The sequence below is a fragment of the Cibotium barometz genome, chromosome 49 (assembly GCF_041138505.1).
Source record: "Cibotium barometz isolate CiBa-2024 chromosome 49, ASM4113850v1, whole genome shotgun sequence".
NCBI lineage: Eukaryota > Viridiplantae > Streptophyta > Polypodiopsida > Cyatheales > Cibotiaceae > Cibotium > Cibotium barometz.
The window spans coordinates 2,365,758-2,382,178 of NC_141094.1; the positions used below are offsets into that span (position 1 = coordinate 2,365,758).

At 38.5% G+C, this 16,421-nt stretch overlaps 1 long non-coding RNA gene across 1 annotated transcript; it reads left to right on the top strand.

Annotated features, from left to right (window-relative positions):
* The first annotated feature begins 2,076 nt into the window (after nucleotides 1-2,076).
* On the top strand, nucleotides 2,077-4,002 carry LOC147610198 (uncharacterized). The gene is made up of 2 exons (XR_015264021.1): nucleotides 2,077-3,538; nucleotides 3,603-4,002. It is a non-coding gene; the product is annotated as an uncharacterized LOC147610198 (long non-coding RNA).
* Nucleotides 4,003-16,421: the final 12,419 nt, after the last annotated feature.

The following is a 16,421-nucleotide window of genomic DNA, read 5'->3' on the forward strand; positions in this document are numbered from 1 at the left end:
CCATGCGATCCAAAATGCTTCCCGTATGTGACTAGCGCTCTCCATAGCGCTCTCCATGTGTCTAGCCTATGTAACCCATGACATCACCCAATTTTATATCATTCATCACATCATCATGAATCTCTACACCTTTTCACCCAACTCAAATTCACCAATCTTTAAATAAGCTTATGCCTTTAGACCTTTATACACATGCAACAAATTCAAGGACTCCATCACCACATTTTCTAATAAATAATAGGTCCTTTGGGTAAAAGTTCACGTGGCTTAATGAGGCCATCAACAATATATGTCTAGTTAGAACCTAGAGAGACAGTACATTTGCATGTGAAAATACATTATATTTTGTATATTTAGAAGTAGTTTTGCAGAGTTCTGATACAAATAAATTTTTTAGTTTTTTAAAAATTACCCCAACTTTCCTTTTTCTTTCCTCTTCCACTCTCCTTTAGGTCCTCATTTGACTCTCCTTTTTTCAATATATATTTACTAAAACCTTCTACTTTAGGTGACCTTACACACCTTGCAACCTTCAAATAATTTTCTATGTGACCATGCTATGTTTTACAGACCATGTTTTAGCCAAAATTCATATGAATATTCCATCCCGCAAATTAAATGATAACCAACATTCTCCAACATAGCCAAAGAAGATTTACTAACTTTCATCTAGATTTTGTAAACACATGCTAACTTTCATCATGTAGATTTTGTAAACAAATGCTACGGTTGGCCATGGTAATGGAAGGGGCAGCAATCAAAAGGTTTGACTAGCACCCTATTGATATAGGAAACGCATCATCACACTACCATGCTTACGGGCATCTGTTAATAACTTTAAAGGATTTAGCTGCTTTTTGAGCTTTGTAGTGACCACCACATTACAAGTAATCATGTTAAAGATGAAGATCTATCATCATGTCTTGTGTAATGGGAGATTTGGAAACACTATTAAAGTAAGTTTGCCTCTTATTTGATGTTGCAAGTGTCCCCTCTTGTCTTGTCACTTCTTGTCGCTACTATCTTTTTGTGCTGATTCGATACACTAATCTTGATAATTCTTTTCTTATTGTTGTGAATAGGTGAATTGGTTTTGAGAGTAGTAGAAAGCTTCACTACAACTTGGCCAAGTGGCTTATTTGGCAAAGTTGTCTTGATTGGTGGTTGGATGGTACCCCTTGTGGTGCTTTATGTGTGGGAGTGTGATTTTCATTCAAAAGCCCAACAAGATAAGGATTTCTCCATTCTAAGAGGTTGCATTTTTCTTTGGATGATGAGAGAGAGAGAGAGAGAGAGAGAGAGAGAGAGAGAGAGAGAGAGAGAGAGAGGCATGAGATAAGAACAAAGAGGGACAATGTGAGAAAGAAGTTGTCCTTTCGTGTGATTTTCATGACACAAATTGAGAAAAACTAGTTGTGAATTCTTTTATCTAGCATTGAATTTGAAGATTGAAACTTTTATCTAGCATTGAATTTAAAGATTGAAACTTTTAAAAATTTTAGTTATAAAACTGGTTAACCTATGCTTTTTTGAATAAACGCCGGCTGAGCTTGAAGGTCATCCTTTTTTCACTAGCTAGAATTTTTTTAAATTTTTGACACTGTAGAGGGAGATCATAGACAGATACATATTTGTAGATTGGTCAATACAAGTAAAGCTCATGCTTGTATTGACATAAATGATTATCTTAGGAAATAAGTTCTGAAGTTTTTGCCTTAAAAGTGTATTGGACCTTTTTCAGCAGTTATATATAAATATATACTATTGATTAAAAAAAAGGGAGATAAGTGTCATTAAAGGAGTGAATATTGTATATGTTATATGAAGAAATTATACGAGTTTGACCCGTAATCCAAATGGGGTGAGCACTAAAGCTTAAGAACTCAAGGCATGGCAGGCCAAAAAGAGATACCGCACTGATGGGGCCACTTTTTACAAGAGCGGGAAGGACTAGGGAGACAAGACGCTTGGGCAATCTTCTATGAAGAGATATGGGGGGTTAGAGTTAAGCATGGGGGTTAGAGTTAAGCAGGTTCGATTATGGGAGGTTAGGGGGGTGGTAAAGATTGCTTGGAGTGTGTGCCAGGGTGGACTGACGGAGGGTGGTGGACTGACGGAGTGTATACTACCTAGAGGACCGAGCGGCGACAAGGATGCGAAATGCACGGCAGATGGGGAGTGCACGTCGGCCGAGGCAGCAGGTGGCGACGGGGGGGCTCGTAGAATGATGGGCGATACGCAAGATCTCCCGTAGCAGGTGTGAGAAGCGCACAGAGGAGGAGGCGGGGGGGAAAAAAAAAGCGCGTGCATGTCGCCATCTAGGGTTTTGGTCCCTTGCTGTTTCTTGGCATCAGCATCCGTGCTCCCATTGGCTCTGTACCTCACTCCACGTGATGGTCACGTGGTCCCGTCCAATGTACATCGAGATTCCCATGGCCGCAATTAGCAGCTTCGCTTAAATTAGAAGCCAGGGCCCTTTGGAAAGATTTTTTATTTTTCTGTGTTCAAAAGCGCCGGGCCCTCCGGTTGTATGCCTGACACAGATTTGTCACGTTGAGAGAGAAGAGCAGCATTGCAGTTCACGCAGTTTTGTAGTAGACGTGGCCTCGCCCGTTATCACTTGTTTCTCTGTCGACGGGCTCTTCGAATTCCGTTTGAACCCCGCCCCGCCCCTTCCGCCCCCTTATAAAGCTCCCGGCTCGACGTGGTTGCATGGGCTCCTTGTCGACTCTCGGCTCTCGTGTTTGTCGTTCCTCCACTTCGTCCCTTGCCTATCCTCCATAGCTGCCCATCCCCTGCACATCACTAGGCCCTGCCTGCTGCCTCCCTCAAAACCCTGATTGTGTAATTAGACCTCCCCCCTGATCGATTCGCTGTCCCGCTCCAGTTAACCTATCGGCTGACAACCCCGCTCCCATTCATGCTCACAAAATTCTCTCGCCCCGTAGAGAAGTGCTGAATGATCGATGCGGCTGGGGAGTAGCTAATAATTTTGTAGGATCTCTCTGTTCAGGCCTTCCTGTAGGGTTATATTAGGTTCTCTCTCATAGATCTCGAGTGTATCTAGACACACTTAAAATATAATCTCTCTCCTTATATATATTGGCTGTTGCTGCCGATAGCTGTTCTTCAGTCTCTCTCTCTCCTCTCTCTCTCTCTATAGGTAGGAATGCTATTCTGAGTATTCTCTCTTCACACCCTCCCCCTAGATAGTAGTGCCCCATGCATGCATGTTATGATCGCCGATTGGCTTTTAATACTCGATTAGCGGTAGTTGTTGTTGAGGTTTACTGTCCGGTGACTGCGATCGGGATTCGGGTGTGATCAGCGGGGATTAATCAGCGCCAGTTATCGGGGAGTCCCAAACGATGGCCACTTTGCTACATGTCAGCATCTGCACCTGCACCCATGATGCATTGCCTGGTGTCGACTGAGATCGAGTCATCGACGGGTGCAGACGCGGGTGCTGCCACATAGCACACTGGCTTTTACAGTTCAGAAGACAACGCAGGGATCCTGCTACAACGGTCGTCTAAAGGTGCGTTCCATTGCTGATATCTCAGAAACTAACGACGTTTGTGAATTCTCTCATTCTCTTCCAGTTAATGGCGTAGGTTTGTCGTGATAATGCGCTTCCCTTCGTTTGTTGAAGCCGTTCTCATACGCTTCGACCGGCCATATCGTTAGGAGATCAGGCCTGTACAGTCGTCAGATTAACTATGGTCCCCTGCGCATGCTTTGAGAAGATTAACGTTGGTGTAAGGGATTTTTAAATGTGATTGGATTTTTTTACATGGCAAAGGTGGATTGTCACTCCATATAATTCACATCATAGACCCACGATTTCTGTCATAGCTACATTACATTGATCATCGCAGTCAGGCTGGAAATTTGAAGGCCTATCCTAACATTCATGTAGAAGGCCAAAATAAAATTAAGCCTTCACAAAAAATATATACCTATTTTATCAAATGACATAAAAAATTCAGATTCTTTTCTAAATTGTGGCATCCTGGGCGAAATGCCCTCTGAAGGCTTCAAATTTCAGCCTAGATCGCTGTCATAATGACTGTAACTAAAACCAATGGATTGTCTAGTTTCTGAGCACTGTCTGGTACATTTTCAAGAAGTAATAGTGCAGCATTCATATTACATTTCATACAATCTACAACCCCTTCAGGTTGCATAACTGATTCAACTGCTGCAGATGGATTTAAATCCCTTAAATCGTTAATGTGAAAGTGTGATTTAGCCTTTTTTTAGCTTTCATAGTGTAGTTTTTGCATTCATAGTGCTTAAACACTACATCCTCTACAGTTTGCAGGACTGATGCTACTGCTCCAGACGGATTAAAATCCCTGTAATCGTCTAATCGTTAATGTGTCGCTATATTGTGGTTTCCTTCGAATAAATGTGAACGTACAGCAGGGCTGAAATTTGCGCTTCAATTTCAAGCCCATAAACATATATATATACGTGTGTGTGCGTGTGTTGAGAGATCATTGCAATTTTCAGTGAATTTTTATGCCGTTATCATAATAATTTGAGTTGTTAGCTTGTAAACTCTCTCTAATTTAATACCACTCTAAATTCAATTGTCATTTTTTTTCCATAAATTTTACGACTAACAGAGTGACAAGTTGCAACTGACGTCCCTCCCAACAACAACAATTACAGCCATTGTTATTGTAATATATGAGTATAGCCAGTCGCTGTAATCTGAGTGGTTGGCATGTACGTAGATACCTCGGTATCCTAGCCATCTTGGATGTTCCCTTCCTTAACGTTACTTTGTCCCTATCAGCCTTGACGTAGGGGAATGGCCGCCCCCGAAAAGAGGAATGGTCTCCAAGACCATTCTTCCCTAGCACAGGAGTTCTCTTGTTGTGACTCACTTGTCTTTGCAGGGGAATGGCCGCCCAGAAAAGAGGAATGGTCTCCCCCAAGACCATTCTTCCCTAGCAGAGGAGTTCTCTTGTTGTGACTCACTTGTCTCTGCAACTGTTCATTACATGACCCAGGAATGTTCTCCCCCAAGCCCATTCTTCCCTAGCACAGGAGTTCTCACTTGTCTTTGCAGCTGATCATTACATGACCCATGAAATGTTTTGCCTTGTTAGTGTGGGGTCTCCCACACTAACAACACTTAATGTGGCATTGTAGCCTAGTTAGTCCTTGCTACATTTTCCCATTGTAGACTAGTTACTCCTTGTTACATTTTCCCATGTAAATATGGGATCCCTCGGAACTGTTATGGGTGTTTTAAGGTTAGATACATGCATGCATGTGCAACGTGGCTATGGTGGTAGCGAGGTGTGCATAATGAGAGAGAGAATGATCCTCAAGACATGATTTTTTATCTTAGCATGATGTAATGAGAGATTGATACGTTGATAAAACCTCCATCAAATACATGTGTTTATTGGCTTTTGAGTGATTAATTCATTGATAAAATCTCCACCAAATACATGCTTTTATTGGCTTTATAGTCTTATTTGACTCTAGATGTAAACGAGTGTATGGGGGTTAGGAAGGTGCATAATGATAGAGAAAATGATGCTCAAAGATGTGATTTATCATTGATAAAATAAAACCTCCATCAAATACATGCTTTTGTTGGCTTTTTATCCTTATCTCTTTGACTACCGGCCAAGAAATCCTTGGAAGCAAGAGTAACCTAAATGATTCAGGCCAAGAGTAGCACAAAAGGTTAGTTGGTGACAGCTGTCTGGAAGTTCAAAAGGCTCTGATACTATATGGGCATTTTAGGGGCATGGATGCATGTGCAACGGAGCTATGGTGGCTCGAAAAGCTTTATTTCTGTGTTTGTGGAGGGAGGTACATACTGAGAGAGAAAGAGTTAATGATGTTCAAGACATGATTTTCCCAACCCAATGAGTGTTTGATTCATTTATAAAACCTCCATCAAATACATGATTTTATAGGCTTTCATTCTTATCTTTTTGAGTCAATCAAATCTAGACCAAGTCTCCCTAAGGAAACTTCCTACACACTTGCACAATATCAAATCCAAGCTTAAGAGGTTATTCACGCAGATACACACTAGTACACTCATAAGGAGTGTTCATATGTAGTTACATACTACGGACGGCCACATATTTTCCCTTTGACATTGGAGCCCATACAATGATAAATAGCAAGAGAATATGTATTGTCTCCACCAGCTTTGATATTAACATTGTGTTAGTTATTTCTTCGCCCTTGTTACATTTTGCCTATGTTTGTATAGGATCTCTCGTAACTTTTGATGTAACATTGTGGCCCAATTAGCCATTTCTTCGCCCTTGAAACATATTGTCCGAGCTTCAAAAGAGTAAACCACTTGATATCAAAAGCAAATACCTCAAAAGTTCATAATCCAAATTTAAGGATATCTGTGTGACGAAGCCACGAAAGTCTCCATGACTCCATAATCTTGGGTATTTTTCCTTGAATGAATGCGGTGAGTGCAAAAATGCCTCCGACCAAATGGCATTACACAAAGTACACTATAATGAAGACAAGAGTGCATATGAAAAAGATTAGCTACATCAAGAAAAGTAAGCAAAAGAATTTAAACACATACCATAGGAAGACATCCTCTTGCATACTCCCACTCATTCATTGTGACCTCCTCCCTTCATCGTGACCTCCTTCCCTTCATTGTCCACCCTTGACATCTCATCATGAGAAGCCAATTTATGTTAGGATTCTTTGGAAGTAGACTTAGCTCAAGCAGGAAAGCCACCTTACATCTCCCTCTCTTAGCGTTTTCTCTCATAAAAACAGCAAAAATTGTCTATTTGTAGGTTTTTGATTATTAAAGAAAAATGTATGATGGACTCAATCAGATTATTAATGAGAATCAAGAAAAGAACAACTTCTAGTCTGGAAGTTTAGAATGACCAATTTCCTTATCGGTAAAGGATTTTGGGACTATGTTGAAGGAGAGAATGAGGAACCTCTAAAGCTGTCTGAAGAGAATACCACTTCAATAGATATAAAGGCGTTCAAGGATTAAAATCAGGGTGCAAGAACAGTCATGTATTGGCTTTCGATTCATACCGTTACAGAGACACATACAAGATAGCGTTACAGATAAAACGATAGGACACATACAAGATAGCGTTACAGATAAAACGATAGGACACATACAAGATAGCAACACTCCAGCAATTGCATGGCAGAACCTGGTGCAGATGTTTCAAACTAATACAAAAGTAAGAAACTTGTAGCTAAAACAAGAGTTGCATACAATGGAAAAGAAAAGCATGTCGATGAACTCGTATGCTTTAAAAATCAAGTGCATTATTGAATCCCTTGGTTCTATCAATGTATCGGTAGTGGAAGACGATGATTTAGTGATTGTCTATTTGAATGGGCTTGGCAAAGAGTATAATCCATTCAAGACCTCCATTATAGTCAGAGAGAATATTCTCAACCTTTGGGAGTTGGTGTCTATGTTGATGATCATAGAAGAAAAGTCTCTAGGTGAAGACTCTTCTTCACAAAACAAGAACACATCAGACCTTCTACTTTAGTTCAGATACAGGCAGAGATAGAGGTTGCCACCCTGGCTAGAGGTGCAGCCCAGACTCCAGCACCTGGTTTTAGACCAGTTAATGTGGATACGGAGGAGCAGGATGTCAAGGCCAAAGGTGGTGACCAACAAGGAAACCAGAATTCTAGATAACAACAGTCCAATGATTTGTACAGCAACAATCATACACAAGTGAAAGAGGCCAATCTAGAGGCAAGGGGAGCCAAAGAGGCCAAGGTAGTTGGCAAAGAAATTAAAGTGAAAATAGTATAGAGTGCTATTATTGTGGTAAACCAGGACACATAAAAAAGGACTACTACTATAAAAAGTAGAATGATATTAAAAGTGGTTAGTGGATATTAAAAGTTATAGCAAGACAAATGTTTATCATCTAGTAAATAGGGTGGTGATTACATAAGTGAGCAGCTATTTGTGATGCAAGACAACTGCTTATCATCTAGTAAATAGAATGATATTAAAAGTGAAAAGTTGTAGTAAGACAAATGTTTATCATCTAGTAAATAGGGTGGTGATAACATAAGTGAGCAGCTATTTGTGATGCAGCACATGCTCAGTTCCATAACAAGAGATGTGTCAATATCTCAAGGTATATGATATGTGGATTCTAGCACCTCTAACCACATGATCGGTCATGGGGTGAGTGGTTTAGAGACATGCAAAAAATGCGATAGGTTGAGATATGACGAATATATAGCCCATCATTATGCTTACATGGTTAAAGAAATATAGGAGTTGGAGCTCACTTGTTTTGAGTAGGCACTTGGAAATAAGAAATGAGAAGATGCCATGAATGAGGAGATGGCAACATTGGATAAAAATGCAACATATGCGAGTTAGTGTCTTTGCCTCTAAGGAAAAGAAGGCGATTGGATGTAAGTGGGTGTATAAAGTTAAGCATAAAGCTGATGGTTCAGTGAGAAGATATAAGGCAAGATTGGTTGCCAAGGGCTATGCTGCTCAGACTCATGGCATTGACTATGATGATGAGACATTCAGCCTGGTTACAAGAATGGCAACCGTGAGAGTTATCATTACTTGCATGGCTGTAGCAAAGGTTTGGTCTTTACATCGCCTTCTTTTATGGTGATTTACAAGAAAAATGGTATACATGATGCAACCACTAGGTTATGAGAGTGATACACACACGGATTTTGTGTGTAAGTTACACAAAGCCTTGTATGGCGTGAAAAGCAGGCACCTACAGCATGGTCAAATAAGATCGGAGAGTATTTTCTTACCAGATATCCAATGCAGATTTTTCACTTTATGTGAAAAAGAAAGATAGAGGGATCATGCTATTAGTTATCTATGTGGATGACTTGATTAACACTGATAGTGATGCTGACATATATGATGTCAGGAGACTTTTGAAGCAGAAGTTTGAGATGAAGAATTTGGGTGAGCTACGGTATTTCTTAGGCATAGAGGTGGTGAGATCACCTCATGGCAGTATGGCTTGGACATGTTGTCCAAGTATGGTATGACAGACTGTAAGCCTATTTCAATGCTATTGGAGAAGAATACAAAGCTTTCCACAGATACAGGTGAGCTTTTGGAGGACCCCACTACGTACAGGCACATAGTAAGTAGCTTGATCTACATGACCATTACTAAGCTAGACTTGAGCTATGTTGTCGGACTTGTGAGTCAGTTTATGCAATCCCCTAGGAAGCCACACTTGGATGCAGCTAGACGGATTCTCAGGTACATAAAGTGCACAGTTGATTATGGACTTTTCTATGAGGCTGGTATAGAGATATAGCTACATGGGTACACAGATGCTGATTGGGCTGGTAGTGTTGTAGACATGAGATCTACCAATGGTTTTATGTTTTTATTTGGGAGTGCTACTATGAGTTGGAGAAGTAAGAAGAAGCCAATAGTTGCCTTATCGAGTACAGAGGTAGAGTACAGGGGTGCTGCTATGGTAGCTTATGAGGTAGATTGGTTTCTGAAGTTACTTTTGGTGATATGGTTGAGCTCGTTTTCACTTATTGTGATAATATGAGTAGCAAATAGTTGGCTAGTAATTACCCAGTATACCATGCTAGAACAAAGCACATTGAGGTGCACTAACACTTTATAAGGGAGAAGATTCTAACAGGTGATGTAGATGTGGTATATGTCAGCTTTGAGAGGATCAGGTGGCTGACATGTTCATCACGAAGGCATTGGGCACAGAGAAGGTCCACAGGTTTAGTCGCTTACTTGGAGTGTAATGTGTGGAGTTGAGCTCGAGGGGGAGTGTTGAGATATCGAGCTCGACTAGTGCTACGACGGACATTGATAACCCGCCTACGTGATAGCCTTCGCACTTATTCCACTAGCATGGTTGGTGAGATTATGGTTGATATGCCGCCAAGGGATGGCAGGCTGTGTGACAGCCACTTTGGAGTACTAGAGTTATGGCATAGTTATAGCACAAGCTCATATAGTCGGGTTCACACTATAGACCGACCATTGTATATTGTTCTAGGAGAGTACTTTTCCTTTATTCTTATCTTTTAGTTATATGGTTGTAGAGAAGAGAAGAAGAAAGAAGAAAATTCAGCCATCCATCTCTCTCTTGTGTCTTGCACTCTCTTGTGTGTGTGTGTTTGCTTGCAAAGGAACTCAAGCTCTCCGTCTCCTCTGCATTCTCTTTAACATACGCTCTCACATACATGGTCCCCTCTCACATATGCTTGCATATACATGCTCTCTCACTCACATATGCTCAACATACATGCCCCTCGCTCACATATGCTCTCACATACATGCCCCCTACTCACATTTGCTCTAAAAGCACACGCTCTCTCATTCACATACGCTCGCACATACACGTTCCCCACTCACATACGCTCCCCTTCACTCACATACACTCTCACATACATGTCCCCACTCATATATGCTCTCAAACACATACCTCCTCACTCACGTACGCACAAACATACATGCCCCCCACTCACGCTCCCTCTTGCTCACATATGCTCTCACATACATGGCCCACACTCATAGATGCTCTCAAACACATGCCAAGTCACTCACATACTCTCACACATATACGCCCCCACTCACATACGCTTCCCCTTACTCACATACTTTCTCACATACATGCCCCCCATTTGCATACACTCGCATATACATGTCCCCTCACTCACATATGTGCGCACATACTTTCTCACATACATGCCCCCCATTTGCATACACTCGCATATACATGTCCCCTCACTCACATATGTGCGCACATACATGCCCTCTCACTCACATACACTCTCATATGCATGCCCCCCACTCACATACGCTCTCAAACACATGCACTCACATATGCTCATACTACATACATGCTACACCAAGTCACATATGCTCCCCCTTACTCACATACACTCTCAAACACATGCCCCCTCACTCACATATGCTTGCACATACATGCCTCCCACTCACATATGCTTGCACATACATGCCTCCCACTCACATATGCTCTCACATACACGTCCCACACATACGCTCTCAAACACACGCCCCCTCACTCACAAATGCTCGCACATACATGCCCCCTCACTTACAAATGCTCGCACATACATGCCCCCTCACTCACTGTTATGATAATTACTCGTATTATGAGAGTTATATTTCTTATTGTATATCGGGAACGTCGATGTGTGTGTCGTGTAAGTGGGTATGCGTGATTTGATATTATGGTTGCCTATTACTCATGACAATGTTGGGATTGTTGATGTGATTTCAATTGATTGTTTAACTAATGTGGATTATGCCTATAAGTATACATAGTGAGATGTGTGAGGGTATCGATGGAGGTGTCGCGCTGTATGAGGGTACCAATGGAGGTGTCGTACGGATGGTGGAATGAGCGGTGGTTTGAAGAGGAAGATCATTGTTTATTATGATTAGCATTTAATTGATTATTTATAGCTTATCATGTGGCTAGAGTTTATGTGCGTAAGTTCACAAGGTTATTTTATATGTGTGTATGTGCATAATGTTATTTTATGAGCATGTGTCCATAAGTAGTAGTATATGTATAAGCCCATTTAATTTATTATTGGGCAAAGGTTTTATCATGTCTAAACCTAAGAAACTTGGGACAAGGTTATTTATATGTAAAGCAAAAGCCCAAAAGTGAAATAGGTACTATTAATGTCTCCAAGGGCTAAAAATATGAATATGATATAAATATCGGATGTGATAGAAGGAGCCATGAGGGGGGGAGATTTCACCCAATGCTCTTGTTCTTGTGTTGTTGAGTCTTTTCTTATGTTAAGTTATACTATTATGTGTTAATTTAAGGTATGCAACTTTTGTATATTTAAATTACAAGCACACGTAAATATTTGGAGAAAAGATTCATGTTTTAGTGGTATCAGAGCATGGGCCAAGTATAATCCGTGAAAGCTTGAATTCAAATTATTTTTGAAAGTTCAAAACAAAACAACAAGGTTAACCTAAAACTCTTGACTCTTGTTGGTTTAATTTACTAAAGATGTAAAAATTGAAAGAAAAAAAAATGCTACAAACCCATCCATAAAGAGTACAACATCTTTGTCAAGGGTTGTGGACTCTTGGAGGGAAAAGAAAAAAAAGAGTAAAATCCTTCACATAGGTTTAAGAGCTAATTTTACCCATTGGATATTGTCCAAAGGTCCAAACTAGGTGGAAAACCATAAGTGGTCCACTCAAAACCAAATCTCAAAAACATCCTTCTCATGCTTAATCCTCTTCTTAATTAGAACGTAGGAATGTCAATTAGCAAACATGGAAGGCTTTAAAACAAATGAAACTTCATCAAAATCATCAAGATCAAGCTCCTCACTCCACCAACAGCTCATGGCAATTCTTTCAACCTATTCTACAAAGCTATTAGTGTCAATTGGATGAAAGATAAGCTTTAAAGCTTATAAAGCTTAAAAAGACTTAAAAACTTAATTTTTAGGGTTTTCATTGATTGTTGGAAATTTTTGTGAGTGTTTTCAAGGTTTAGCTAGCCATCTCACAATTTGCAGAATTTTTTGTGAATTTTTAGTAACTTTTCGAGACCCAAAACTCAATTTTTGCCCTATTTTGCACATAAAAGGTCAAAATAGCCTTTAAAAAATATATTTAAAAATCCCAAATAAATCCATATCAATTTTGAAATTTTTCTTGAGAGATTTTAGGGATCATAAAAATTTCAAAAAAATAAGATAATTTTTGGATAACTTTCAATAAATGTTTTAAGTCCAAAAATTGATAATACTGACCCAACAAAATAAGACCATGTTTAGAATTAGATTAACTGAAAAATTAGTGAAAAATTTTGCATCCCATAGTGGCTAAGATTATTTTAAGTATAGTCATTTGTATCAATTGAAAAAATTGATTAGAAATGATTCTTAACTACGTTATAGGATCTAAAATTATTTTGTTTTGTAAAAGTACTATTAGAAGTTTGTATTTAAGTCTTAGCTATACTGTATTTTCTTTTAAGAGAGATAAATTAAAAAATCTTCCTATTCAACTCACCATTGAGACCAAACTTGTTATTGATACTTGATTTTTAAAAATCTGGAAGTTTCTAATTACCAAAAATCATTTAGTTGAAGCACTATGACTCGAACATTTTCCCATGATCCTTATCCACCCTCAGAACTTCTACTATTTATGTTAGAGTGTATCTGACTAGCTTGTTTAATATTATAATGAAATGCTAATCTATTCTAGAAGCTACTATGAATCTTCAACAATAGTCTCGATGAATGGTCAAATTTTGGTCACGGGATCACGAAGAGTGCTCCATCATGATGTCTATTAGTAGCAACACCAGAGTTTTCACTCCTAACATTCGTTTTCGTCAAATCATGGAATATTAGGATATCATTTGGGGGTACAGTGTAGAAGATGATCCAATTGATTGAAGAATTACTTACTTGTTTCTAGTACCGTAAATCTAAGTTACCATCTGTAAAAGTATTTGTATCAAATTATACTGGTATTATTAGAAGAGCATAAAATTTACAATTATATTTAATATTGTTCAAATTATCATCAATTTCAAAATTTCATTTTATAGCAACCAACTCATCAATTTAAGGTAATACTCTCCTATTTTAATATCAAATATTAATTTAGATTTTATTTATAATACCAAGTTTTATTTGAATTGTTGTTTTTCAAATCCATTGCGACTGTATACTTAAAATCAAATCTAGATGAACATTATTTTTCTCTCTTTCATAAATATTTAATTTTAACAAAACTTTATATTGCATATTCATAGAAAGTATATAGACTCATGCTTAATAAATATTTTTTGGAGTATCAAATTGTTTTGCCATAATATGTCAACGATATTGACAACACAAATGAGATATGTATTTTCTGACACTCATTTCATTATAAATATTTGTTCTTTCTTAAGTTATGGAAGACTTAACATAGTGTCTCATAATCCAAGAACAAATCAACTCTCTTCACGTGTTCTTATATACGGAATGGGAACTTCCAGAGGAATTCTAGAGGAAAGCTTTAAAACCATTGAGCAGAAGCAATAAGAATCAAGTAAGAAATGTTAACAAATCTTAGAAAACTATGACCCCTAACAACATAGATTCTAAGAAATGTGTCATTACAGATGTCATCAAGAAGGACATTATGCTAGAGAATTTTTTACGAAAAAGACGAATAAGTTATTTCTTGCATGCACAACCGATGGTAAATATCTCAAGCAAGAGGTATATTATCACCATCCCGATATAATATTAAACGGTAGAGGTATGTATTCACTTCTTTTTGTAAACAATTCACATTTGTTTCTACATTTTTAAATCATTTATAGATCATAAAGACATAGATAATAAATCTTAGCAAGCCATAGTTCGAAGGCTAGGACTTAGTCTAATTAAGTAAGTGAAGAAACATTTAGAATTGTTAGACTCTTAAAACCAGAAATTTAGCAAAACAAGAATATACAAGACTAGTACCAACTTTATAAACCTAGATAGATTCTCAATTATGATCAAGAATATCTTCAAGACTATATTCAAGTGTCGAAATTATTTTCTCTCATTAAGAAAAAAGTATTCCCAAGGAATGAGCCTATTAACAATATTAGTTTTATAAAAGAAAAAAATAATAATCCTTAGATTTAGAGAATACCAAAGAATATCAAATAATTACTATTACTAGTAAAAGTTTCTTCAAGGTCAAGCATAAGATTATAACATTAGATTTTATTGCAACATTAGATTTTATTCTAGTAACTATACCAAGAGATTAATAATTCAAGATCTATAAACACTAAAAGAGAAATAATTCAAGAATTACAGACATCTATCTTAAGAATCCCAACAATTTAAATTTGAGTCAAGATCATCTTCATCTTTAGAAGAAGATTTAACAAGTCTTGTAGACTTTAGCACACTTTCTAAATCCTTTCACACCATAGATATTGATTTATGACCTTCAAGTAAGAATTTAAATTAAACATTATTAATTACTTTTAAATTAAACATTATTAATTACTTTTAAGATAAGTAAACTTTGTATTGAAATTCAAGTTTCAGGGGGAACTTGCCACTCCATCCCAAACTTCTATTCTGAAGGAGTGATATATGGAGTTAATATGGTGGTATGGGACACTAGATTAATTTCATATAGATACACTGGATAAATTAATGTCGTCTATCTTGTACCATTTTATGTGTCTATGTGGAATTCCCCTCTGTGGTATGGTACATTTAGACTTGTTTCGTCACACATGTTTATTTGATTAGATATGCATTTGATTGAGTTTCTCACACCAACCATAAAGCCATCCTCTCATGCATTTACACAACTGAGGATAGTTGCAACCCAAGCAAGTGGGAATGCTATGAGAACTTTTCTTCTGTTATTGGAAATTATGTGTCTTATTTTATATCTTGGACATCCGTGTGTGATGTGCCAGTGGGTATGCATGATTTGATATTATGGTTGCCATACATGCCCTCTCACTCACATGCACTTGCACATACACGCCCCTTGACTTACATATGCTCTCACATACATTGCCCCACTTGCATACACTCTTAAACACATGTTGCCTCACACATACACATCCCCTACTCACATACACATCCCCTACTCACATACGCTCCCCCTCACTCACATATAGTTTCACATACATGCCTTCCCACTCACATACACTCTCAAACACATGCCCCTTCACTCACCTACGCTTGGACATAAATGGCCCCCACTCACATACACTTCCCCTCATATATTCTCCCCTTCACTTACATATGCTCCCCGTAGTGTCGTAACAATCTTGGAGAGTAATGGAAAATTTATCGGCCCCACCTCCATATGGAAGCAGATTTTGGAGTTGCAAAAATAGCCATGGCCTTACACCTCACTAGGTACTAGTGGTGCTGGAACCCTAACCCCAAATAACTATATAGGCTTATTTACGGTTCTAGTGGTGTTAGCACCCCAACACTAAATAGCTTTATGGGCTTCTTTACGGTACATAAAGCTCCTCTCTAAGAGATTCATACTTTATTATTTGTCTTTCGTTTTTTAGTTTTTCATGTCCATCTATTTTTTTTTCTTTCTCATAGGATCCCCAACAGGTACTCTCCTCTTCACAAAACCCTATTCCTGATAGACTCCCTTGGTACTGCTGCATTATATCAAATGTAGGGGGAGATGGCCCGCCTCTCGCAAGGCATTACCACCATGAGGTACACTCCTAATGAGGAGATGGCACATTTGAGTATTTACACCCCACCTAGGTCTTATTATCCATCACCATAGTTTACGTGTGTGGCACCCACAATGCCATAAACAACAGTGCACACTCCGCAGTCGTCCAATCGTTCAAGCACTTTTTCACCTCCTCATCACA